Raw genomic sequence first — 24,433 nt, forward strand, 5'->3', positions numbered from 1 at the left:
AAATTGGCTTTGTGATGTTGTATTAAGAAATTTTATTCACAATGCAATTTACCGTACATTGGCCCATTCTTTTATATACGGTAAGACGAAGCGGGAAATTCGAGCGAGCGAGTGCTGTGCAGACGCGAGCGCGTAGAGGGGATGGGTTTTCAGCACTCGAGCACACGCACGCGCGTGGTTCGACTTTTGGCCCTAATTTAACGGCGAGCGAGTGAGTGAGTGCTGTGCAATCGCGAGCGCGTAGAGAGCATGGATTTTCTGTTTTTATGCGCACGACTTTTGGCACTAATTTAACGCCATAGAAATGTGTGTTTAAAAGGGGAGGAGATCGGGTTGCAGCGCTGGTGTGAGCGGTTTCTCCGGGCAGTTCGCTCGAGGCTAACGTGGCTTTGGGAACGTGGTGTACCCGTCACCCATGCCAGGGAAGAAATCAAAACCGAAATGCTAGGAATATGGACTTCATCTTACGTCAAGCGTTTTCCCCTCCATTGACGCCCATAAAGAAAAGGCTTAAAGTCCATATTCCTAGCATTTCGGTTTTGATTTCTTGTCAGGTAAGTCTTTATGGCCAGATACATTCGCGAGAAATTTGGTGATTTGTGGTGACTGTTTTAATACATTAAGTTGCGTTACGCATTTTCACATTAAGCGTTTTAGAATGTCCCGTGGCAGGTATCCCCTTCTATTGCCCTAGGGAGGGTTGTAACCCTCGTCTGTATATTAATAAAGAATAATCCTTCTATTCCTGTCTCATGTATCTGGACCTCCCCAGCAATTTAACGAAATTTGGTGGCAGCGGTTACAAGTGAACCCGTTTAAGTTTAGCGCTCATACTAGCGCACCAACTCATGTGGTCATTGGGGGCATCCTTGGGGCACCATGTTGGTGACCCCTTATCTAGACCTACCACATCAGGTAGGAAGGTGCCTATTTCTACCAACTATTCAGACCATCAGACCCAAACCATACATTCAGTCATGCACAGGCACTCCACCAGAGGGCTCTACATTCTGTCCTACATCTGCTCACCTGTTAGACCCACACTCAGTCTCCATCCTGATTTCTACCTACTACTCGGACTATCTCACCAAAACCAGTCCTGTGGCCTGTTCTATGAAGCGGGGTTACTGGCTTATTGGGGAAACTTGTCGGATTTCTTGATCGGGACCTTCAACTGCTCTGCCATAGAGAGCATCCTAACATGCTGCCTTACGGTCTGGTATGCGGGCTGCTGGTGGCCTCCTACCGCTCTGCCATAGAGAGCATCCTAACATACGGCCTTACGGTGTGGTATTCGGGCTGCTGGTGGCCTCTATGACTTTTTTTGTAGACAGTCCATCTGTGTGGTGCTGTTTGCACGAATTGTTTTGGGAAATGCACTTACAGTTTTGCAGATGTTAAGGGTGATTCCAGAAATGCATCAAAGCAACTGAGGAACTGCAATGTCACTGTACAGTTACTTATAATGGGCGCCAATGTAATGTGTAGAGTGGCAAATAAACTGATTCACCATTTACTCTCATGTACATCACTTAAAATGCTTGTTTTAAATGCAAATGTGTGAATGTAAATCTAAGCAGTAAAGCTACAATTTACATTCTGTTTGCATGGTGGAAAGAACATTTAATCTGCCTTTTAAGTGTGATTAGAAGATCTAATGCCTGTGTGCTTGTAATAAGATGGTCGCTGGTTCAAACCCAGCCACAGCACATCTCTGCGTCCTTGAGCGAGGCCCTTAACCCCCAGCTCACTGGGCATCACTATGGGTGGCTGCCCTTCGCAGACAACTTACTCTGTTTACTCTAAAAAAAAGAGAGCAAGTTGAGAGAGAAGTTAAGACAATTTCTCCACAGGGACCAATAAAGTATCAATTATTATTACTGTATGAGAGACTGTCTAATATCAGATAGATAACAGACTCATACTGTGCTGAGCTTGTCTGAGAGAGATGATTAGCAAATGCTCTCCCACAGTATCTCAGCACTCTGTACAAAGAACTTTAAATGCTCAGTATCTGCTCCTGTTTATCTAATTGTTCTCATTTTAACTGGATGTTAAGGAGTAAATTAATAAACGTCATGTAAGTGCACATTAAAATGCTTTTTCACTGTTACTTAAGTTCCCATGTGAACAGCCAATCAGATCAGCCTGATGTGTGTCTCTCTGTTTCCTCTCTGTTTCCTGCCCTTTCATCCCGACCACGACCATGATCTCTCACTTAGCAGCAGAGCAGTTTATTCTAAACAGTGGAAGCACAAAAATGTTCAGACTCTTTGGTCTTCTCATTTTCATTAGTAAGGCCCTATAATATAAATTATTTTGGGATTTTAATATTTTCATTTATCTGTATGATGTGATCAGTGGAATTTGGCCATTTAATCTGCATCATAGTTAATAGTTATTTAGATTACTATTATATGTCTTATTTGATTATGATTTTTTTTGTTTTTCTGTTTTTGCAGACACTGCACTGACTACAGATGTTGTTCAGCCCAGTCACCTGATGAGGGTTCAGCTTGGAGACAGTGTGACCCTGACATGCTTCTGTCAAGGAGAAACAACTTTTGTTACTTTGTTTAAGCAAGCTGTTGGTCGGAAGCCCCAGCCCATGGCGAAAGCACTTCTCTACGTACCTGGTGAATTTTACAAGGAATATAAAAGCATAAAACGTTACTCCTTACTGAATGCAGAGGGGAGTTTTAACCTCACTATTTCTAACGTGGAGCCGTCAGATTCTGCAGTGTATTATTGTGCTGCTGTGTTTCTTCATGAGGTCACCTTCGGGAATGGAACCTTTGTCATAATCACAGGTAAATGAGATTCCAACTATTTTCATATTTGCTTTATTATAATGTCAGTAAGATTATTCCCTGCAAAATAATTTTGACAGTTTAGTTGTTTGTCAATATAAAATTAGCAAAGATACCTTATTGTCTGCTTTGTTCCATAAATGTTTTTCTAAACATCAAACAAAAATCATTCATTATTATTATTATTATTATTATTATACAATTTGTTGCATTTTGCTTGCTGTCAGCCAAAAGCCTAACCTTCTCTTTATACAGATGTTAATGTTACACATTGCAGCCTCTTTAAAACAAATAACATAAAAAAATGTTTGAGTTGTTATATACAGTATAGGACTGTGCAAAAATCTTAAGCAACAAAAGAAAATTATTTTTGACGTTATTTATCTGAGCAGTCAGTGTGTATTCACTCTGAAAAAAAAAATGCATGATTTAACATATGAACTAGGGATGTGCACCATTCAGAACTGATTTGAGAATGAAATTCTCAAATACGTATCCTAAAATTCAGGATTTTGAATACATATATGAACTTGAATTTCAGTTCATTTTGTTAATCTGAATTACATTTGAATTGTGGTTGAAAACAGGTTGTGGCATTGAAATTTATATTTGAATTTAAAGAAGAAGAACGAAAAAGGGTTTGGATTCAAATTCAAGTTCATATACGTACTGTAGGTGTAGCTTTTAACTAAAATATGAACTTTAATTTAAATATGAATTATACATAAACACATTAACATTGTTATACATCATTGTTATAAAAATGTCGTTTTGTAAAGAATGAAATAATGCAACATTTGAAGTGTCACCTAAAATAATAATTATACTGTCATTTTGTGCACCATGGTGGATCTGCTCATAGGAAGAGCTGAGTGTCTCTCCTTAAAAGTCAGTGTTGGCTGCAGTGACGGCAGTTTCTAACCTAAGAAACGTCCCAAACACTTTTCCTGCATCAAAAGTCAAACTAGTCCCTATTCCTGCCATGAAAGGTTCACATAATGTCACCGATACCTGAACCAACCATGTTTATCAGAGGATGCCAACCCTTTGGCTGCAGCTTTCTCTGCACACGCTGAGAGAGTCTTCAGTGTAGCAGGAAAAGATTTCAGGCCAGAAGATTGCAAATTAAATCATGAAACCTTTGAAGATATTATGCTGAATAAATGTAATAATAATGAAAAATTAGCAATGTGTATTGGAATAAAGCATAATTGTATTTGCCATGACGTTTTGCTTTTCGCTGTAGTGCTATGGTTGAACGGAAAAACTTACTTTTGTGTGCATAAGAAAATAAATAGGAGGAACTACGAAACCAAGTAATTCCTTTTACTATGTATACTTTTTCTTTAATGTTAAAAGATAGACAAACTAGTAATGGGCAAACAGCTCTTCGGCTCTTGAATTAAATTATGCAGGTACTACAGCAAAATGCTCAAAAATACCAAAACACATCAAGAGCTAAATATGCAAAAACAATAAATACCTTCCTGTGGAAAAGGGGCAACATAAACCAAATGTAAAGTCACGAAAATCATGAAAATATAAAGTACACTTTACACACTTCATTTCTTTGAATTGAAATTAATTATATTCATCTACCTTCATACATTAATACAAGACATTATATGATTATAATGTTTGTTATTATCATATAATTTTTATTTAGGTATTATGTAGGTGCAGTTAATGTATAGTGTTACCTGATATATACTAATAAGCAGTAATACAATAAAAAGAGAGAAGAATGTCAGCTGTTCTCCAAGAAGTTACTGATTTCTTGGATGGCTAGAAGAACATCGATTCAGTTCCCAAAAATCTGTAAGAACAATTTTTGAGGATCTGTATTTTCCATTGTTATTCTCAAAGGGCTGTCATCATGACTATTTTGCTTTTCAGGTAAAGACTCCAACAGCAGGACTGTGGTACAGCAGCCTGTGTCTGACACATTGCAGCCAGGAGACTCTGTGAGCCTGCAGTGTACGATAGAGACTGGGAGCTGTGCAGGAGAACACAGTGTTTACTGGTTCAGACATGGATCAGGAGAATCCCTTCCTGGAGTCATTTACAGCCATGGAAACAGCAGTGATGAGTGTGAGAAGAGCCCTGAGGCTGGATCTCCTACACGGAGCTGCGTCTACAGCCTCCCCAAGGGGAACCTCAGCCTCTCCGATGCTGGGACTTACTACTGCGCTGTGGCCATGTGTGGGGAGATGCTGTTTGGGAACGGCACATAGCTGGATATAGATGGTAACACCCAGTGTGGGGAGATGCTGTTTGGGAACGGCACACAGCTGGATATAGATGGTAGCACCCAGTGTGGAGAGTATATCTGCTTCAAAGTTTTATTTAGCTTATTCTGCTATTAAGACATTTATTTCTTTTTTTAATGTAATGAATTTTCTAATTTAAGTGCTTAAATTAAATTACACAGATGTTAATTTAATAATTATCCATCCATCCATCCATTTTCCAAACCGCTTATCCTATTGGGTCGCGGGGGGTCCGGAGCCTAATTTAATAATTATTTCAAATATTAATATCCATCCATCCATCCATTTTCCAAACCGCTTATCCTATTGGGTCGCGGGGGGTCCGGAGCCTAATTTAATAATTATTTCAAATATTAATATAAATTGTTAAAATGCAAAATACTAGAAGTTCATGTTAAAAATGGACTATTTACAAAACAACTGCTGTAATGTGTTATCGATTTGATCTTTAACTAATGTAATGTAAGCAAATGGGAAATGTGTCTCTATATCATTATGCTGAAATCTATCTCTTTGTTACAGGCTTTCAGAAGCTGCTGGATCCTCTTCACTCTGGCTTGCTGATAGTTTTATCTTGCAGCATTATTCTGAACGTTGCTCTCATTTGTATAAGATGTAAACTGACCTGTACACACTGTGCAGGTACGCTGCCCGGCTTTATGCACTCAGAAGGACAAAATGTAGATTTTAACAAATTATAGAAATATAAAATTGTTTTATGATAGATAACATTTTCATATTAAAACCACTCTTGCAGGTAATACAGTTTTAAAATCCATTATTAAATCTCACCTTATTTATATAAACCTTTTTGTACTGTAAGATTTACATTTTTGTATTATATCTTTCATATTTAGCAAAATCTATTGAAATATACATGTTGCAATAAGTTGCATATCAATAACTTTTATTACCAAGATCTCCTTTATAGCAATTTTATTATATATGATATATGAGAACAAATGACACGTATCCAAACATGCACACTTAAATTGACAGAAGTCATTTTTACTTTCATTTTTGAGACAAAAAGGATGTTGATTGCTTGAAAATTCGGAATGTTATCTGACCACGGTATGATACCGTGCGAAATTAAATAATATATTGATGTGTTATATATTTTAAACAGATGAAAAGAACAGTGATATATCAAAAGTGGAATGGTCACGCAAGCAAGTATGTAATAAATATTTCAAATTACAAATCGTCAGTAAAACAAATGAACCTCAGACTGATTTCCATCCTGGGATCAGCATTTTAAGTGCTATTTGTGAAAATAGGTAATAGCAAACCGATTTGATCCATCCAATTCTGCCATCTTTGTCTCCACAGTGCCATGACGAGGACACACTGAATTACGCTGCCCTGTATTCTGACCTCCGCTACAGAGATTATGAATAAAGATGCTTCTCATTCATGTCAGTCACACAGAGTGTTCAGGGTGTAGCTTTAATAATGTTCAGAGGAGGGCAGGGGAGCCAGTGCTTCTGAGACTGAATCACGGGATTTTACGGAGCACCGGTGCTGAGTTTGGTGTCAGTGTGTTTGGGGCGCATTTTTACTGGAAGTGCAAATGTTCAAGCCAGACTGGGGGCTGAGGGAGGGGGAGAGGGGAGCCACAGAGATTATTTCTTCATGGCATGGGGGGGAATAAGCGGCTTTAATGTTGTGGAAAGGCTGAGTTGCTGCAATCAGTTCTTTGATGTCACACATGCTTACTTGTCTCCCTTGTGTACCATGCTGAATGGTTTGGGGCAAACGCACAGGGACTGATCGATTATATTAAACAGATGAAAGAAACTGAATGAAAATTTCAAGTGTTCTTAAATTACGTTTTTCATTTAATTGTGTGTTCTGGATGTATTTTTGAGTATATACATGTACCTGTATATGTACCTGTATATATACCTGTGTCGTTAATAACGATGTGGATAATTAAGAAAGAGGAGTTTTGTTTCTTGCTCCCTGTCTTGTTACTTGGCTCACAAACATACACACACATAGACACACACACAAACATACACAGACACACAAACACACACACACATAGACACACACACACACAAACACACATGCACACATGCACACACACACACTGCTACGGCTCTGTAAGAACACTACCATGCTCTTTTGTGTGAGTGGGGTGGGGGGTGTTAAATAAGATGAAAATGACAATGGCTGTACTTTTGTTATGTCAGTTGTGTTTCTATAGTCATTGTATCATATTCCACAAGCTTTTTATTCTACAAGATGTACAAGCCAGTCAGTGTATTCAGTGGGGTGTTCAGGAGTCATTAGGTTCTGAAAAATGTCTTGCATTTAAAACATAATGTACTTTTGAATACTTAAGTATTTTTAGATGCAAATACTCCAGTACTTTAACTGAAGTAAAAAATTAACTGAAAAACTTTGAGTATTATTTGACGAGGAGTATCTATACTTAACTCAAGTAGTGAAGTTGTGTACTTTGTCCACCTCTGTCCAAAAGTGACATACAGCTGTAAGCTGTTTGGGTTTGTTTGTCTGCTGAGTGCTTCTCTGCAGTGCTGCAGATGTTTCCACTGGTTAGATGCAGCTCAGGAAGACTGACCCACTGACTGCACTGTGCTGGACTCACTTTGCAAAGAGTAAAAACCACACAGACAGAACAATATCTGCTTCTTGTAAGACCCTGTTTCCTCTCTACCTCACCCAGGTCACGCTTTCAAGTATTCAGCCTAAGTTATTTTATCCAAACAAGCCACCATTATTATTCATGCAGCTGGACATTTGACTGGAGCACATGATTGCTACATATCACTACTGTACATGGAACGGAATGTACAGTTTTCACAACAGAACTTTAGAAAAGCAAAATTCTCATCAGTCCACATCTCTAACCACCACACATCCTAGGGCTCCCATTTATAATGGTACATTTTTGTTTTATTCACATTCTTTTTCATCACACAGATAAACACCATCCATTAATCTTACAGCATGTATCCTGGTCAGGGTGATGGGGACGACACCACCTATATCGAGTGTGATTTAAGGCCAAGACCTTAAAAGGGAGAGTCAAGACTGAGGCTTGTTACAAGAGCAGTGGGGCACAAAACAACAAACAACATCATTATGAATGTAAAAGAAATGGATGTATATATAAATATAGGGTAATAATAGAAACAAAAAATAAGAATATATTACATACAGAGGAATATTATAGGAATATTAAAATTAACTTATACACAATCCTTAACTTATACACAATCCTATTGCATGTAACATTATTGCTCATGTGCCAGATATTAGCCTCCCAAAGGAAGCTGCCACACAGGGCATAATGCACTGGCTCAATGCAACACTGCACATCAGTGAATAAGGAGGAACAATATTGCAGATCAGCAGCAGATAGAAACTGTATCAGAAGACAGTGAACAGGGGAAAAGTTCAATGAGCAGAGTGCAGATTATAAAGCCTGACTGCTGTGGGGCCCAATGACCTGCGGTACCGTTCTGTCACACGCCGGGTGTCTGAGTCTCTTACTGAAGGAGCTGCCCTTACGGGCCTCCATAGTCTGCTGGGGGGGTGAGAGGTGTCACATAAAATTGATGACAGCCTTGTTATCAGCCTGCTCTCATCCATCTACTCTACAGTGCCAAGGGACGCTCCTCCCTGATGATGAGAGGAGTCTAAGCATGTGGACATTTGGGATAATGTGAGTTCAGAACTGGATGGTCAGCTGTACGACTTCCAGTCTGTAGGCAGACTCATCACCTTCAGTTATGATGGCAAACACAGTAGTATCACCTGCAAAATTCAGGATCTTCACTGGAGCAGCAGTGATTTGTGTAGAAATTGAAGAGAAGAGGGAGAGCACAGAGCCTGGAGGAGCTCAGTGCTGAGGGTCAGCGTGTCTGATGTGTGCTGTAAGCATACAGATGTCCTGCATTTGTGGAACATTTTGTTTGTGCTGCTGTTTATATGTGTTGTTGACGCTGCAGTCAGTAATTTTCCACTAGCAGTCTCACCTCTGCATTTTACAGGAAGACTGACCGACTGAGAGCAGGGTGTTTGTGTCTCTCTTCTCAGTGAGCGAAAACCACACAACCATCAGGTCCTCAGCTCAGGCCCACTGCTTCACTAGAAAAACCACAAAGGGTATTTTTATCTAAAAGTGGGTGAGCAAGTGAGATGTTATTGACAGCATGAATTTGTCTACTAACATTTTAAATTCAAACCTAAAAAGCAATATGTCCAGGATGTCAGTAATTACATTTAGTCAGTATGAACAATTTGGGTGCAATAATATAGAATAATGTAGAATTTTGCATAATTCAGTTAATACCAGTAAGATACCGACCATTAACACTATAAGGTCATGTTGCTGAATCTCATTGTTAAAGTTAAATGAATCTACGCATTTTTATACACACAAGACTGTGCTTAGTTCATCTTTCAGTCAAAATCACACAGTGAGGCAAATCTGACCATCTTAATTGTTTTTGCTTGTGTGGAATGGCATCCCATGCAGGCCTGTGCTCTGTGCTTCCTGGGACAGGTCCCACCCTCTCCAGACCCCGATGAGAATTAGTAGTCGCTGGATAAAAGATTGACAAAAGATAAAAATACAAAAGTCATTCTTGCTGTCTAACCTCTGATTACTGCATGACATTTCTGATTTCTGATAACTGATAAGTAGAAAATATGTTTAGTCTCTTGCTTGGTGGTAAGAAAAAAGGAGAACCACAAAGAGCACAGTCATTTTCAAGGTTATTTCTCACTGGTCAGTGTGAAAGGCTGCGTCATTAATATAACGCCGGGCTCAGCACAGTGACTGCACCTGCGCTGCACTGTAGAACACAAGCCAGGCTGCAGACCATCAGCCCTGAAAGTTAAAACAGGACTCGTATGTGTGTCATGTGGTGTTTAATAAAAATTTACAGGACAGAACATAGTGGATTCAGTTTCCTTTGCTCTTACACTCCCAGTCCAAAGTGTGGCCACGACTGCTGTCAATGCATCTGTCTCTTTTTTCACCTTAATTTTTCACCTGTGTTATTCACCTTAATATCAAAAGGCTCCAAAGCAGTACAGTAATGCAGAACAAATATTGTAACTAACAAGGAAGTGGGGAGGTAATGGACAGAAGTGTTGGTTTTTGGTAACTCCACTCCTCTGACCTCCACTGTAATTTTAGGTTCCTTGGAACAATATTGTAAACCAGTCATCACACACCTAGGGGTTAAAGTCGACACCAACCTTAAGTTTGACACTCAGATAAGGTTAGTTGTCAAGTCAAGCTTTTTACAATTGAGGCAGTTGGCCAAAATAAAGCCAATTCTTTCTAGGCAGCACTTTGAGACAGTAATCCACTCTTTTGTCACTACTAGTTTGGACCACTGTAACGCCCTCTATGTTGGGGTTAGAGGCTCCACTATTGTTCACCTCCAGAAGGTTCAAAATGCTGCCGCACATGGAAATATGAGCATGTCTCCCCCATTTTAGCCTCACTCCACTGGCTGCCCGTACATTTTAGGATTCATTTTAAAATTCTGTTATTTGCTTTTAAAGCCCTCAGTGGTCTTGCTCCATCTGACCTCTGTGAGCTGCTTCACCCTTACACCCCCACCCGCTCTCTCAGGTCAGCTGATCAGCTGTTCCTGACGGTTCCTAAGACTCAGCGTGAGCTTAGAGGGGATCGAGCCTTTGCAGTCGCAGCTCCTAAAATGTGGAATGACTTGCCTTTTCACATTAGAGAGGAATCCCCTCTGTCCGTTTTTAAATCTCTTCTAATCTCTTCTCCTTCACCTTTGACACATTGTGAGATGTTAATTTTAATAGTAAATCTTATTTTAATCTTAGCCTTTTCTTTATTAATTAATTGATTTTTTAAAATTTTTATTAATGGCCTTTTACTCACATTGAATGTTTTGGTTTTTATTAAATTTCTTTTACTTCGTTTTTAAGTGTGTGAATGTTTTTATTTATTCCTTTGTGCAGCACTTTGGTCCATAAGGTTGTTTAAAGTGCTTTTCAAATAAAGAGCTGGATTGGATTACATTGGAAGATGGCTCAACAAATCTCTTTCACAGAATGTAAAATTCGACAGAGGGCGCAAGGTGACATTCTGTCAGGGGCCCAGAATTTTTAGCTACACCTCTGTGTTACTGTGTTTTTTTTGTTCTAGCCATCAATAACTCTGGAGTTGCTATATCGCCACCTGGTGGTGAAAAGATCAGACAAAAATATGTACACATGTTACCAACAGTTTGAAATTGAAGTGCAGAGTTAACAGGTTTAATTAATCGTCCCCACGGATGCCAGTCATGAAATTTGAGAATTGCAAATTAAAACACAGGAAAAAATCAGGAACACTACAAGATAAAATATTTAGCAAACACTCAATGTGCATCCAGGGTGACAAGGGACAACTGGAGGATGATATGACAATCTGACAGTGACATTCACAGCACTTTATATGTTGCCAAAAACAGAAAAGGGGATTAAAATCAAGAATCAGAAATCATGTATGAGGGTGGGGCTGCTTGGTGGTGCAGTGATTAGCACTGTTACCTCCCACCACTGGGACTCAGGTTCGAGTCTCCGCCTGGGTCACATGTGTGGGGAGTTTGCATGTTCTCTCTTGCTAAATTGGCCGTAGGAGTGCATGTGTGTGTGAATGGTGTGTGAATGTGCCTTGCAATGAGCTGCCCCCCCGTCCTGGGTTGTTCCCTGCCTCGTGCACAGATCCTTCCAGGATAGGCTCTGGACCCCCCGCGACCCAGTAGCATAAGCGGTTTAGACAATGGATGGATGTATGAGGGTGAGTCACAATGACGACAGCTGCTCTGTTGACTTGGTCCCAGGAGTCGTCAGCGTTGGTCTGCCGGGGCCCCCGTCCTGTCTGTGGAAGCACCCGTCTTGTTGGCTGTTCTCTCTGCCTGGGCCCCCTCTCCTGCTGCCTCACGTTTGGGTTGAAGTGGCTCCCCAGTGCTTCTGTAAAGCTCTTTGTGTATCTTAGAAAAGGGCTGTATAAATGTAACATTCATTCATTTATTCAAGGTCCCAGCCAGAAGAGTGCAGTACTACACTGTCCCCCACAGCCTGAATCAGCTGGATGTTATAGGATTAAGACACTTCCTGCATTAGGCCATTTACCCTCAGTGTATTTCCATACCCTGACAGGATGGATGACAATACTATGGCCATAATTTTCAATACACAGTTTTCACAGGAGTCTCACCCTCATCCACATTCTCTGCATTCCTTATCTCATGCTTCTTTGCCACCCGCATCTCCTCTGCCTGCTTTGTCTCATTTTCCCACAATTGAAACACCGTCCAATTTGTCTCTGTTTTAGTTCTACCACATTAGTCCCTGAGCAACCAGTCTGATCCCGTTCCTCTAATTTCAGACGCATCTGGCTTATCTGATTGGGACTGAAGCTGCTGTTACTAGGAAAACCACATTCGTCCCACTGGGGCAGGTCTGACACCGCGTCCTTCCCATATGTCTCCCATAATTGTTGTACAGAATTTCAGCTGGAGTTCTTTCCCAGAAGCAAGTAATTTCACTTTAGCACCTGTTCAGTAAAAGTCAAGTAGGTCTTTAATGTTATTTTTAACTTTACACAGTTGAGTATAGTACAGTTACAAAAGAAACTGTTTCCCTCGGACCAAGGTGCTACTTAAATTAACAGAAGACTAACACATACCAACCTAGCAACATACTGTATGGTGCATAATGAGCAAAAACTGTGCAAACATTGCAGGACAGTGCAAAAAGAGAGGACAACTGACACCAACGAGCACAAACAGCACAGTAAACCCAGTACTGAGAAGGCGCAGTTTGGTTGTCCAATGAGGTAGCAATAAAAATAAATAAAAGTAACTGTAAACATGGCGACAATAAGATAAAAAATAGTAGTTAAATAATAAAGTGTGTTAATGAGTGTATGTGTGTGTGGTATCAGATTAGTCCCTGAGAGTTCAGTAGTCTGACGGCATGGGGGATAAAGCTGTTTGAGTCTGGCTGTGAAGGCCCGAATGCTCCGGGACCTATTTCCAGAAGGCAGGAGGGTGAAACGATAATGTGAGGGGTGGGTGGGGTCATCCACAATGGTGGTGGCTTTGCGGATGCAGTGTGTGGTGTGAATATCTGTGATGGAGGGGAGAGATATGTTAGGGTTATCTTCTTCTGAAGATGCGCTGGAAACAAACCAGTCTCTGAACACAGAACAACACAGACAGCTGTGATGACGTTTTACTTGCTGCAAGGTGTAGGGAATCCACTTGCAGAGTCTCCGCAGTTTCAGCAAAATGATGGTTTATTGAACAGCAAAAATAATACAATGTAATACAGTGTAGAGACACACCGGGTACTGAAAGGCAGCTCAGATACAAATTGAAGACAGTTCTTCACCCCCCTTTATACCCAAAAAGGCCCTCCCCACCAAGGTGTTGTGTGTAGGTGTTGTGAGTGAATTTACATATAAAGAGTGACCCCCTGGAGTGTGAGGATCCTGAGACAGGGACGGGACAGGACAGGGTGGAGACTTTTATGATCATTGTAATTCAATTCTTATCACCTTATCTTATCCTTATCACCATAGTGGTGCCAACTGGAACCCCCATTCTCTCCCTGGCTTCCCCCATGATCATAAATTCCTAACATTGTCTGCATTCAAATGATCAACCAAGAACCTTGGGACATTTTTACCACTTTTCCTTACAAAGGGAAGCCCGGTCCTGACCTCGAGGTGTCAGCCTCTCAGTCGAACTCAGCCAACTTCGAAAGAGTAACTCCCCTCGCAGTGTCTTTTATTGAGGTACACAAACAGGATATGCAACTGACATTGAACATTGTTTGTCACCATATATGGGGTGGAAATATTCAAGCGACAGTTCTTGAGACGTGTTATTGCTCAATTAAGATCAAGCTGCGGCAGGGTGTTGTTTCTAAGCGTCTAGCAAAATGATGATAAAAAAAGTACATATTTCTCTAACACGATACTCCCAATGATTTTCTCACCTGTCATCACTATCTGTTGTAGGGACTTGTGATCTGAGGCGACACAGTTCTCAAAGCAGACCGTGATGCAGCTGCTCAGGGTGCTTTCAACAGTTCCCCAATAGAGTGTGAGAATGGGAGATGGGCTTTTCTGAGCTTCCGTGGAGAGTAGAGGTGCTGCTGTGCTTTCCTTACTATGGAGCTGATGTTGAAGGACCTGGTGAGATTCTCCGCCAGATGGACAACAAGGAATCTGGTACTCTCTACGATCTCCACAGATGAGCCATCGATGTGCAGCAGAGAGTGGTCACTCTGTGTTTTGTGTTCTTCTAACGTCAACAACCATCTCTTTGGTCAACATTCAGAGACAGGTTGTTGGCTCTGCAGCAGTCCGATAGTCATCACACTTCCTCTTTGTATGCTGAGTCACCGTTTTTATTGATGAGACCCACAACAGTCTTGTCATCTGCCTGATGTTGATGATGGAATTCGAAATGTGCATTGCTGCTCAGTTGTGAGTCATCGGAGTTAACAGCAGTGGGCTGAGCATAAAGTCCTGGGTTCCTGCTACAGCGTCTGAGCAGTTGCCTTCGTCGCCCATAGCTCCTGCGCAGCCCGAGCAGCCGCCTCCGCTGCCCCCTGCGGCCCCAGAGCCCGAGCAGCCGCCGCCTGCTTTGCCCGTAGCTCCTGAGCAGCCGCCTCCGCTGCCCCCTGCGGCCCCAGAGCCCACGCCCGAGGCGCTCCCTCCGCCTCAAATGACTGTGCCCCCTGGGGCTCTTGTTCCTGGCCCCACTCCTGTCCCTGACCCAGCTCCAGACTTTCCTGCCCTAGTCCCCGAGGAGGTCCCGGACAGTCTGACCACCGTGTGTGCCACGCCCCCTGATTATCCACGTGTGCTTCCCTGATCGTACCCAGCTGTGTCCGATTATTTTCAATCAGTCCTGTCTATTTGAGTTCATGTCTTACTAGAGTTCAGTGTCCGTCATTGAAGTCCGTCTGCGTGAGATGTTTCCTGCACCCCGTGTTCCTAATAAATCCCCGTATCCTGCCTGCCTAGCCTGTTTCCTGCCCATCCGCCGCTCCCGTTAAATGGCGATCGTGACACAAGGCACACGCACATCAAGTACCAATGCAGCAAATACAGATGAACAATTTAGGAGGAATACTAGTCAAAGGAAGGAAGAAAAGCAGCCCACCCTATCTCATGGTCACGGACACAAACATCAGGGAGTGTTATGAAGAAGACATCACACTTAACACCATTGGTTTTATGCAGTGAATTACATCAGAGAGAGTTTTTACATTCTAGCTGTGTTACGTAACATTCCTCAGCCTTCAGGTTTTTTCCACACAATGCACGACATGCAGGGGTGCCAAACAAAACAGCGGAACTGCAGTGTAGCCAATTATTTGTTTCAGTAGTTTTAAGAAAACTAGAACATAAAATGTTTGTTTTACTTAGTCCACAAAAGAGTTTTTACCTATCTTAGTGTATTTTACATCACATACACTCTCGGTCCGTTGTGGAGTCCATCCCACTGTAGTTGGAGAATGCTGCCATCAGTCGCTTGGTGTAGCACTCGCAGGATTTACCAGGCTCCTGTTTAAACTGATGCATCATGCCCCAGTCCATGCGCAGGAGGACCAGTCTCTGAAGGGCTGTCGCATGGTGAGGCCTGTTCTGCCTGGGGTCCAGCAGGTCACTGGCAATGTCCTTCAACTCACAGTGGGCTTGCGTTCATAGTGGGGTACCGCAGGGTTCGATTTTAGGACCACTATTGTTCCTAATTTACATAAATGATATGGATACCAATATATACAGTAAACTGGTGAAATTTGCAGATGACACCAAGGTGGGTGGTGTAGCAGATACTGAATTAGTGGCTCAGCAGCTACAGCGGGATCTTGATTTAATTAGTGACTGGGCCGATACCTGGCAGATGAAATTTAACGTCGATAAATATAAGGTACTCCATCTAGGGAGCAGAAATATAAAGTACAGGTATTTCATGGGTGTCACTGAAATAAAGGTAGCTGATCATGAGAAAGACCTTGGTGTGTATGTTGATGCTTCCATGTCCCATTCTCGCCAGTGTGGGGAAGCAATAAAAAAGGCCAATAGGATGTTGGGGTATATCTCCAGGTGTGTGGAGTTTAAGTCAAGGGAGGTAATGCTAAGATTATACAATTCCTTGGTGAGACCTCACCTAGAATATTGTGTGCAGGTTTGGTCACCATATCTTAAAAAGGACATTGTGGCCTTAGAAAAGGTGCAGCGTAGGGCCACAAAAATGATTCCTGGTCTTAGAGGAATGTCATACGAGGAACGGTTACTTGAGCTAAATCTGTTCAGTCTCAAGCAAAGGAGATTGAGGGGGGACATGATCCAGGTATATAAGATTCTAACAGGTTTGGATGCTGTTCAACCAAATAGTTACTTCAGCATTAGTTTAAATACACGAACTCGTGGCCATAGGTGGAAATTAGCGGGAGAACATTTCAAGCTGGATTTAAGGAAGCACTTCTTTACGCAGCGTGTAGAGTATGGAATAGTCTTCCTGATAATGTAGTGCAAGCTGAATCCTTGGGTTCCTTTAAATCAGAGCTAGATAAGATTTTAACGACTCTGAGCTATTAGTTTAGTTCTCCCCAAGCGAGCTTGATGGGCCGAATGGCCTCGTCTCATTTGTATAGTTCTTATGTTCTTATGTTCAACTCCTTCATCTACAGTGTCAGATGAGCAAACCTTATCTCCCCCTTGAGGATTTGGACATACCAACATAGGGGCAAGAATTTCTGCTACCTCGTCCTGCTGCCTGAGTGTTTCGCCACGGCACTTCTTCACCGAGAAGGAGGTAGAGTCGGGTGCTGAATGGTTATGATCCTCGTCTGCAGGGGGGAGAGGGGAAGGGGCAGGGGAACCACTGGCTACTCCTCCCTCGGTGGCATAAGGAGGAAGCTGCTGTTTGGGCAGCAATGCTTGGGCAGGAGCCACACAGTTTATTTCTGGGTATCTAATTAGCGGACACCATTAGGTCCCTTCAGGGGCTCCACAGACAAACTCATTGACAAAATAGAATTGTCACAGAAAAATTCTTTGTCACATGCTCAGTCGACATGGACTGTGTGCTATTTACATATTTTTGGCACAAACGAAATCTCATATGCATATCGATTTATCTTTGGCACAAGTGGACCTCCATCACTTTAAAGAGGGTAAACTCTGATCAGGAAATTTACGACGTCAGAATAAACGGATTTTTTAACAGAAGTAACTGACATGCCCTAATAAGGAAATGCATACAATCAGAATACAATATCTGTGGTTTTTAACAGTGGTAACAATCTGATAATGAAAGGAATCAGATCAACATTTCTATAGCATGTAACAGAGCTTGCTCCCCTCCAGAACTCATTGTTCCAGTAGTTATCTGAAATCATCTGCAGGAGCTATTCTTTTATTTGTATATTAAGCATAATTATTCATGAATATTATTGATTATGTTTATTTGTTTAATGTTTTTATTTATTCGTATTTATTGTTTATAATATAATGTTATATAGTATTGCAACACTTGAAACGAGAGGTACTTGCCTGCCTTAGTGATATTTACTATTGTCTAAGTGTATTCCCACCTGTAGGAGGCAGCAATGGTTGTTATTAAAGGTGCTGAGATTACGCGGCTCAGGGCTGAAGGTGCAAAGTGAAACAGTCATTGACCGTATTTGCCATGTGTGATGGTGTCTGCATATCGGCCCTTTTGCGCCAAACAAACCAGTTCAAAGTACTGTGTGTTAAAATATCATATGAATAAATCCTCTCAAGAACTAAACTCAATATCGTATCCTCATCATTCAACGCGTCTGACTTTTGCACCTCTTACCACAAGGCAGTGGATTACATGGGGAAATTACAAACAAGGAGAATTTAATCTGTTTTTCCTCTACATTGTCGTTATTCAGAATATTACAGACTATGAACAAAAATGGACAATGTAAGAAAATAAAAAAATGTGTATGACAGAAAGCTAGAGTATTTTTGCAATGGTGAGCACTAGCTGGTTTATGTACTAGCTCACACTCAAGAAACAGCATAAATGCTACTCATACACAGTTGGGGGGCAGGGGTCAGTCCTTGTGCCTGTAATGAGGTCACCAGTTGAAACTAACCCAGCCTCAGCACGTCTGTGGGTCCTTGAGCAAGGCCCTTAACCCCCAGCTCCCTGGGCGCCCCAACAGGTAGCTGCACTTCGCGGACAACTTACTCCACAAAGAGTAAGTTGAGGGAGACATAAAAAACACAATTTCCCCACGGGGATTAATAAAGTCCATCCATCTATGGAATATTATTTAGCACTATATAACGCAGAATATAAGAATTACGATTTTATAAAAAGTATGCCAAATATCCATGATATAATCATTACAATGTAAACATTATAATGTAATCAACACAATGGAACCAACTGAGTATGTATTTGCACCTTTTGTTAGTCTGAGTTTCTGTTAGCTACTTTGTTAGTCCTGAATCTATGAATATTCACATTTTTATCGCGTATATTTTATCACTATGTAAAAGGACAAATATATTATCAACCTTTTAGTGAGACAATGTATAAACGGCTGAAACTACCAAGGTTTACTACTGAAGGAAGGGATTCACCTGAGTTCACCAAAAGTTCATGGCTGAGTATTTTTAAAAAACCAAGTGGAGCTGCTCGCGCCACTATTATGTTCAACCGAGAGGCCAAACGGTAAAAGAAATGACTGTCAAACTTATCACCTAGGGGTAAATATAAATCTATACAAATATCACCTGCATGCACATTACTTCTTTTACAATAACCAACTCCTGATCCATACTGTTAGTCGTGAAAAAAATAACTATTGTGTACATAGAGGCCCTGTGTAAAAAGATAACTGCCAAGGAAAAGATCAAAAACATTTATTTCAAGGATTCAAAGTTTTTATGGTCATGTACAGTGTACAGTGCAGTTCTTATTTGATTAACTTGAATGTCTTCACAGACAAGACGATTAAACAAATAAAGCAGCGCAACATTACAGTAACTAACAACAAACAAAGCTCACGAGTACTATTACAATATTCATATCATTTATTTAAATTTAATTTTACCAAGTAAATTAATTGAAAAGCAGTTACCGCTTTACCTGCTTCTCGGGAGAAATAGCAGATATACAAACGTCATGTATGTAACTAAAATCTTAAGCCAATAAGGGCAAAGTTGTGTCGTAATGGAGGCGGATCCAGCCTGTGCAGCCTGCTAAGAGGTGCTGCCTGATGTGTCTTGCTCTCGCGGAGTTTTGGTACCATGTGACATGGTGACGTAATGCAACGGGCGATAAAAAATATAACCATGATGCATTGCGTCAGGACCAGAATGCATTGCTTTAAGCTAGCGCTGTATGTGGGTGCATGAAGTGGAAAGCACCCAATAATAAACATAACATTTTTTTAAAAATGTTTTCTTCACCGGTGCAGTGAATTTAAATAAAGAGCTATGATGGTGCTGCAAATGGCTTTGCATAGTAGTTAGTAGTAGCATTAGCCGCTGTGTGCGGCATTAGCTTTCTACAGTCCTTACAGATGGTTCGTGTTTTGTCTGTCTCCCTTTCGCCATTTATATTTTCCGCCGGGCACCCGAAATGCTGACACACAAAAGATTCAAAAGTGTCTGGGGTATCTACTATAGTAATTTAGTCAGATGCCGACATATTTACAGCAGCTCATTTGCAGCGCATTCGTGAAACGGCTTTTCGCTCCAACGAGAAATCTCGTCATGTTGTAATATCGCGAGATCTCGTGACACGCGTTTCACTCCCACTTCTTAGTAACAGTCATGATTTGATAAAGTGACAACCTGCGTAATAATTGGTAATACATAGAGTTTGCTATTGTTCAGGCTAGCAGACTGTTATGGCTTGAGGTTAATGGTGCCTGTTACTTGTGAATTTTCACATTTGCAGGGATCTTCTGCCTCGTGAACGTGAAACGGGTAATTATGCTAAAAGAAGAAAAAAGCAGAACTGCAATGTGTGTAAGGCTGGTGCTGATTTTTCAGTCTGAACACAGTAAAATTTATACAAATTACCTGTATTCAAACTTGTATTCTTTATATAGTTTGGTTAATTACTATTTAAAAGTTTTATCTGCGCTCCATTGTATAACTTATATTGGAGACTTGTATGTACTTTTCGATTGGAAATGGTTAGCTGTATACAGGGGCGCCGCTAAGGGGGGGAAAGTTGGGACAATTCTAAGGGCCCACGCCCTTTAGGGGCCCCCAGAGATCTGAATGGGTGTGGTAGGGGGGCCCAACCTCATATTTTGTCATAGGGCCCAAAATTGCTAGCGGCGCCCCTGGCTGTATATACTTTGAATATTTTTATGATTAATTTCTTTGTTTATTCAATTTGGCAACAGATCTGCACTTTTAGCAGTATTGCTGTCAATTTTTGTGAAAGTTGTTACTAAATAAAACAAAAGAAGCAGACTTGTATATCGTATTGTATATCCTATATTGGTCGTGTATTCTTCCTGTAGCGTAGTGACAGCTTTTTGTACGGAAGCCGTGAACGGCTGTGCTTGCAAATATATTTTCTTCTGAATAATTAGAAGGATAAGCATATTTTGTCGCCGCCGCGAGATAGTCATGCCATACACAGCTCTGCTCGTTTTTGTACTGTAACCGTGTTACTTAATTTGCGAATCCATGAATTTAACGTTGACATTAAGTCAACATTGACATTGACAACGTTGACATTAAGTGTTGCACCTATCTAGTGTTTTACCGTGAAGGGCATGTTATATCTTGTCTCTAAGTCGCACTATGGTCCAGGGGAATGCTATGTCATATTAGAACATGTGTCGATGATGTGGCAATATAAATATTTTAGAATACTGTCAGTTTTAGTTTCAGAAATCCATCATTTGAGAAAAAAGGCCAGTCACGACAAATATATATGGAATATAACAACAGAGGTTAGCTGTATTTGTTTAAGTGTAAAGATGCACATAGAAACATGCATGAGCTCATCTGAGAATAAACTGAATGCAATGAAGATTTGTGACTCCTGCTGGAAAATGCGAATAGTGGCAGGGTCTTCAAGCAGTACATTTGTCTGAGAGTCAGTTAATATTAGGAAAGGCACCGTTTTTTTTTCAATGGCGCTAATTATCAAGAAGGAAATGGAGTACCCCAGTACCTGGTTTACGGGCACTGGAAGCTCCAGTATCAGTCAGACTTTCATGTAAGTATATGTGTGTTTAATGACTTGTGCATGTTTCATCTTTACCAGGGGCAGAGGGGAAACTCAATAAATAGCCTTCTCTCACACTTCCAGGCCTGCAGAACTGAGCATGTCCCCTGGTTTTGTGCATATGTCTGTAGGCTTTGAGTTTTTCCTATGGGGGCTTCAATTTCCTCCCAGAGTACAAATACGTGCAGATCAGTTGCATTGGGGAGTCCATACTGTGATGCTGAGTGGGTGTAGGAGGAGATTGAGAGATGAAACTCCGGATGATTTACTCCCTCGGCTAACTAACCAGAACAGGATCGTACCAATACCAAAATGATAAGTTTATAAATGTTTTTCACTACCCTGATTCATTCAGTTATTTCTGTTTGTTAATTCCATCCCCCAAGCAAATACATAAATAAACAAACAAATATTCAGGGGGAATGTGTCATAGGTGATAGAATCAGTGGATGAATCTAAAGAAAAAAAGTAATGATTTCTTTCTCTCCAAAACACAATGCACAAAACTCTTAAGTTAGGTAAGACATTGAAATTTTATGACAGTAGCATGATGCAGAGGAACAACAGAAGGAAAAATCTAACTAAACCTGAGTCAACTAGGACTAATTACACTAAATTAAGTGGAACACACAAAATACCTAAAACAACTTAATAAACAAGCAAGAAATATTACATTTGATTAACTATACTGATGCCTGAGGGAAGTTCTTGTGCATAATGCAGCAAGTATATACAGCTGCAGAGACACTACACATAGTGCAAATAAATTAAAAAGTATACAGTACACACACTGATTCCTGAAAAATCTAAATACCATGGAATACTAATGAAATACTGATGATGATGATAATAATAGAAATAATAATGAATTAGTTTAGGGTATTATGCAATTGACATGTACAATTAAAAAAGAAATTGCACCAGACATTTCCTGTGGCAAAGAAGGGTTGCTTTGTGCCACATTACTCAAGTCAATTCACTTTATTTTGTATAGTACATTTTCATAGCCTTACATTGTCTCAAAGCACTTTACTTTGTCCCTGCCCAATTGTTCCAGTGAGCAAGATCTAGCCTGAAAAATTAGAAAGCGACATTGGCAAGGATAAACTCAGTCATAGTAAGAAACCTTTGGAGGAACCAGAGTGAAAGGGGGAGCCCATCCTCCACAGGGCAGAAGTCAGGTTAACAAAGTCCTGATTTATATGGTTTATATGGTTCAATTAGTTAAGTCCGGATGTAAATACAGAATAACTGGCAGCAGGGCACACAGGAAAGACATAAACAGGCAGGAGGGCAGGCAGGAGGGTGGCACAGGCAGGACGTAATGGGCAGGAGGGCGGGCAGGCAGGGCAGCACAGGCAGCCAGAACTGTTTTGCCACTGCAGTTTGTTTTACAATTTCATCTGCATTTGTTCCCCCAAGGTATAACAGCAGCTAATTTATGAACATGCTGCTTTTCAGAAAAGTTTAATTTCCAGGAGCATGACCAGTGCATACATTTAGTGTTGATGGTTCTTTGTAAAATGGATGTTCTGTACTTTTATTGATCTGTCCATCCATCCATCCATCCATCCATCCATCCATCCATTCATCCATTTTCTAACTACTTCTGATGAAGTTCCGGGTTATGAGGTATCCTGAAGCCCAGGCAATATGGGACAAACACACACATGCACACACATAGGGTATACCTATCCTTATGGGGCCCGCTCATTGACTTCTATTGGATAAATGCTAACGCTAACTATGACAATCTTAACCCCCACCCTGCCCTAACCATAACCATAAGTAACCAAGCAAAATAAAAGAGGTTTTGCATTTTTAGTTTTTCCACAGCAGTCACAGATTTTTATAAAATAGAGTTTTCCTGGTTTTCAGTTTCGTGGTCCCCATAAGGGAAAAAAAAAACAGGTATTTATCACGCTATGGGGTAGGATAGGTATACCCGCTCGCACACACACACACAGACATGCACACAAATGGATAGATCACCACAGTTACTATGGATGTCGATCCTGCAATAATGAGACAGAACTATCATACTTAACAGGATCATATCCCTAGTTCTACATATGCATAATTATATTTAAAAAAGATCCCACGCACCCAGCACATGAGATGTTTGAACTTCTGCCCTCTGGTAAACGTTACCGCAGTATGCATTGCAGAACAACCAGATTTAATAAGAGCTTCTAACCCCAAAGCCATCAGAATACTAAATGCTAATGAACATACGTTTATGTGAAACCCTACTCTCTCTTACTCTCTGTGCACTTTATTACCACAACTGGTATTAAGTTTACTTTTTATTTATATAGTATAGTGCAATAATATAATCACGATTTGTGTGTGAGTGTGCCCTGTGATGGGCTGCCCCCCATCCTGGATTGTTCCCTGCCTCGTGCCCATTCCACATTCCAGGATAGGTTCCGGACCACCCGCGACCCAGTAGGATAAGCAGTTTGGAAAATGGATGGATGGATATAACTAACATAAGACAGACATTACACCTAACAAACAATAAACACGAAATAAAGGAGTGGATACAAAAAAAATGTAATGCAATGACTAGATTTAACACCTGGATTATGTCCCCCCTTAGTCTCCTTTGCTCGAGGCTAAACAGATTCAGCTCAGCTAACCTCTCCTCATTAAACATTCCTCTAAGACCAGGAATCATTCTCCCAGCCAAGCAAGCCTGAGTCCGGCTTCCACTCCCCCGATCCCCAGCAATGTTAACTTGGAAGGGCGTATTCTGTATGCACAACTGAGACAACCCAGGTGGAGCTCAGCTTATCGGCTGGCAAAATTGCCTTCAGGTATCACCCACCCTAGTGAGAGTCCAAGCTAGGGCCGTTCTCAGAACTCACCCTAAACGAAGTCCTGCTCAAAATTGTAATGACCGCCTGAGGTACCTGTCAGCCTTGCCCGTAATGAGTCAGTGGGTGTAGCCGGGCTGACACGCTTTTGGGCATCCAATTGCTGAGAACTCCCCTTCGGTTCTGACAAACTGTACGATCACAAGCAGTGACAGCAGAGCCACAGACAAGCTCAACCAACAGAGAGCGAATGGTAAGCACCC

The 24,433-nt window shown here is 41.1% G+C and overlaps 1 long non-coding RNA gene and 1 pseudogene across 1 annotated transcript; one reads left to right on the forward strand and one right to left on the reverse strand.

Moving 5' to 3' along the window:
- LOC125717800 (H(+)/Cl(-) exchange transporter 7-like) overlaps positions 1 to 24,433 on the reverse strand; it is a 198,322-nt pseudogene that overhangs the window by 48,902 nt on the left and 124,987 nt on the right.
- Positions 2,233 to 5,032, forward strand: LOC125718093 (uncharacterized). The gene is made up of 3 exons (XR_007384757.1): positions 2,233 to 2,294; positions 2,463 to 2,810; positions 4,707 to 5,032. It is a non-coding gene; the product is annotated as an uncharacterized LOC125718093 (long non-coding RNA).

This window comes from Brienomyrus brachyistius, chromosome 22, assembly GCF_023856365.1.
Source record: "Brienomyrus brachyistius isolate T26 chromosome 22, BBRACH_0.4, whole genome shotgun sequence".
Lineage (NCBI taxonomy): Eukaryota > Metazoa > Chordata > Actinopteri > Osteoglossiformes > Mormyridae > Brienomyrus > Brienomyrus brachyistius.